Raw genomic sequence first — 4115 nt, forward strand, 5'->3', positions numbered from 1 at the left:
CCCTCCGCAGAGCTGCCTGCAGCGCTGCTGACATCTTGGGTCCTTTGTGAGGCTCCTCGGCGCCCATCCAGCCAGACCAGCCCCCAGCAGGTGTCGTCTCCCGCGGAGCACTGCTCGTCGGTGGGGCCACGCGGCGGCGGGAACCTCTCCGTCCCGAGTCCAGGGCCTCCCTTCCCGGGCCTGGTCTGGCGGGAGCACCCAGCTGGGGTCTGCAGCCCTTCCCAGCACGGGGTCTCCTCCAGCCCGCTCTGAGCCCGCACACTTACCAGCTGTGGCCGTAGGCAGGTCACGCACCTTTCTGCGCTTCCTGCCTTTAATCTGTCAGATGAGGACAGTGCTGGCTGTTCTGATGATTAACTGAGCTCATACTACAAAGTACTAGACAGCACCTGGCACAGAGCAGGCACTCAGGCTAGCTAGCTATTGTCCTTTTCTCCATTAAAAACAATATTTTAGAGTGTGACAGGAAACTAGCACAAGGATTCTCCAGGATGCGGTTCGTGAAGGGCCAGCCGCCTGGAGCCTGGGCTCAGTGCAGACCCACCTGCAGGGGGAGCTCTGCTGTCTCCTGCGAAAGCCGGTGTCCAGAGAGCCAATTAGTGCCAACTGCTCTGTTGTCCTGGTTGCCATGTCCTCTAAGCTTCTCCTGGAAAATGCAGCTACTCTGGGGGCTGTAGATGGACTAAGGAAGGCTCCAGTCCTTCAGCTGATTGTGGCTGTGCGTGTGTGTGTGTGTGTGTGTGTGCTCATGCACCGTTTAAAAAGAAAAGAGCCCTGGCTGGTTTGGCTCAGTGGATAGAGCATCGGCCTGCGGACTGAAAGATCCCGGGTTCAATTCTGCTCAAGGGCACGTGCCCGGGTTGGGTTGCAGGCTTGATGCCCAGTAAGTGGGGGGTGCAGGAGGCAGCCGATCAATGATGCTCTCCCATCACGGATGTTTCTGTCTCTCTCTGTCTCCCTTCCTCTCTGAAATCAATAAAAAATTAAAAATCAATCAATCAATAAAAAGAAAAGAAAAACAATGGTTCAAATTTTCTTTTCTCTTCATTCTTTCAGCCCTAATATGAGAAGAGGTTTTCTTTGTCCTCTTTTCACTGGGGTCTGGAGCTCAATGCCCCTTCTAGTGTTTCTAAACTGTGGGTTGCAATTTAAGCCATCCCCTGGGAGTCTGTGATCTGAAGGCCATGTCGCCGGAGCTGGTGGTTAGCCTGTGCTTTGTTGGGGACGCACACAGCCTCCCTGTAGGGCACACTGCAGAGGCTGACATTAGGGTGGTGTTTGGCGGCGTGACAGAGCTGCCACGTGGCGAGGAAAACAACGTGGTGGTGTTGACGGGAGAGTGGTCTCACTCAGCAGCCACACTCAGTAGCCTCGGTCAGGAGCTCAGTCAAATGATGAGAGTGGAAGCCTCGGATGGGGACTAGCTGGCAGTGTGTGCAGGGCTGCCCAGCCTCCCGGGCTGCCAGAGTAACTGGCTCTAACTAGCAGTTTACCATAAAGCTGCCTCCTACTCCAGAGCTGAGCCTGGCTTCAGGGATGAGTATTTATAAAATCCAGAAGCAGCCACCTGGGTGCACACAGAGCCCAGCTGTCACTGACCCAGATCCCCAAAGGGCCCTGCTTCCTTAGGGGCCAGAGCCCAGCCTGCCTTCCTCCTCTTGTGAAGTGTGATGCACAGCGAAAGCGCTATCCAGAGCCCTGGCCTCCAGGGAGACTCCGAACCGCCTCATTCCCCTCCGCCCAGCTGCAGGGCTCTCCTCTCAGGCTGGAGTGTGCAGCCCAGGAAGGCCCAGTGCACTCGGACTCCGGTATAAACTTCACCTCCCCACGTTCTTCTTGCTTCAGAGAAACTGCATGAAACGAGAGGTCTTAGGTTCTCTAAAGATTCCCATTTCAACTGAAGAAGTGGTCTCCAGACTCAAAACAACTAAGAGTGTAGGGATTCTGTTGGGGCTGCTGGGGAGGGTCTCAGCTCTACTTTGCCTTGGTGGCTCTTTGCTGTCCCTCAGCACTGCAGTAGAGCCACCCCCTACCCCTGTGCGTGCGTGTGTGTGTGTGTGTGTGTGTGTGTGTGTGTGTGTGCGCCTTGCTCATGCGCAGAAGGGCTGCGGGGACTCCAGCTTGTCTGCATTCACAGTTGCCGGCAGGACTTGATTGCTGTGAATCTGCTTTTACAGTTGAATAACTTTTCTCTGGTTTCAGCGAAGGATGAGAAGGGGAGATGCATTCAGTCCCTGGGGGCTCTTTCCTGTAATCCCTTGTCATGTGATGTAGCTCAGCGGCTTAAGGCACAATGGCAAGTCCTGTTGGTTCCTCAGCTGTGAGGAGCTCACCTGGAGCTCACCAACAGGTCCCGCCTGTTTTGACAGCCAGGGGCTGCAGAAAGGGGAGAGCTTAGAACTGGTATTCCCTCCTTTATTGTTCTGCTGATGTCCGTTTAAATAATCAGAATGGGATCTCACACTTAGGGGATCACACTCTCTTTCCTGTGCTTCTCTGTCTGAGGCTGCATGATGGGAGTTTGCTCAGGGTGACATCACCGTGTTCTGGCTTCTGTGAGCCAGTTGTTAGAACCCTGGTAGGGGCGTGGAGGAAATCCAGGTTTCTCTCTCATTGGTAGTTGTTATTATCATGGCTGTATTGGCCACCTAAGATTGGGATGCCTTTCACTGCTGGAAACATCTGTCTTCTGAAGTAAGAGAAACCAGAACTCAGTCCCCATCCCGGTGTTGGCTTTAGCTGCTTGAGCAGGAGCCTCTGGCTAGTACAAGTGGGTGACTTTGCCACCCTGTGACCTGGGAATACGGACAATTCTTTCCCAGCCGCAGCTGTGATCAGTTCTCTACAGGGCAGGGCCCTGAGGAACGTGGCTGGTGTCCAAACGCACAAACCTGTTGCAACTCCATGTCTGTCTGTGGAGGGTCCTAGCTGATGGGGGGAGGGTGCAGAGGGAGAGGAGGGAGGAGGGTCAGGGCAGTAATCTTCTCTAGGGAGTGATTCTATGAAAGTCTCCCCGTTTTCTATCTATTTATCCATAGTTTCAACTTGTCTTTCATTAGTCTATTTTATCTTTGACAAAAATAAATTTAACTTTGCAATCATTCTTCAGGGTAGAAATACAGGTATATCTTTTACCAAGAAAATCTCAAATAATATATCAAAACACTTTAGTGATATTTTAGATTTGTTAAGGAGCCCTGAAATCATCTGGTCCAAACTTCTCATTTTACATATAAGGAAACCAACCCAAACATTATCGAAATTTACACAGTACCGGAACCAAGACTAGGGCAGACTGCTGACCTCCCATCCCAAAAGAATTTTCCATAGATTTCTTTATCTCCAGTGAATATAGAATAACTTCATTAACATGCAACTTTTAAGGAATATATTATAAATACTTTCTATAGGAAACCTAAGCAGTGTGATTTAATAAATGCTGAGCAAGAGGATAGAGAAGGAGAGCGAGCCACACAGAATGGTGTCCATCGGTGGGCACAGTTGGTAGGATGCGCAGCAGGGCACCTGCTATCCCTCCTCACTGGGTGCCTGGTTCCTTTGAAACGGTGTGGTGAGCGTGCCAACGTGGAATAAGCGATAGGAGTGAGCGAAAGGGGCCGGTGGGGGCCCTCCTTCCCTGGTGCTTCGTTTCTGTCCATCATTGTTCCCAGAGCAGCAGAGCAGCAGGGACCAGAAGACAGGCTTTTTCTGAGCAGCAGGAAGCGTTTGACTTGCAGGTGTCTGCGTAAAGCTAGTGGACCGGTGACCAAAGCTGGGCGTGTGGTCCTCCGGCATTCGGCCACGACTTCCAGCGAGACCACAGGCTTTGGGGAGAGAAGCCTGGGAGGGGAGAAGAATGCGCTAGGCTGGCCAAGCAGCAGCAAAAGCCTGCGGGGGTTCCGCCAAGCGCATGATCTACATCCCCCTCCAGACGCTGCGCAAGCGGCTCCCTTTCCCCGGAATGACTCTCCGGCATGAGTGAGCCAAGTCAGGGGCAGGTCCAAACCACTTCTTCAGAGACCTGGATCGCTGCAGGCGCCTCTAGACAAGGCCCCAAACCTCGCCCTTCTCACATCTCTCCCTGAAGCCTGACTGCTCCTTCAGTGGGGCTGGGG

The 4115-nt window shown here is 52.9% G+C and overlaps 1 protein-coding gene across 1 annotated transcript in view; it reads left to right on the plus strand.

The window, feature by feature from the left end:
- PCP4L1 (Purkinje cell protein 4 like 1) overlaps positions 1 to 4115 on the plus strand; it is a 12244-nt gene that overhangs the window by 408 nt on the left and 7721 nt on the right. The window lies entirely within an intron of this gene.

This window comes from Myotis davidii, unplaced genomic scaffold (genome assembly GCF_000327345.1).
Source record: "Myotis davidii unplaced genomic scaffold, ASM32734v1 scaffold1059, whole genome shotgun sequence".
Taxonomy (NCBI): Eukaryota; Metazoa; Chordata; class Mammalia; order Chiroptera; family Vespertilionidae; genus Myotis; species Myotis davidii.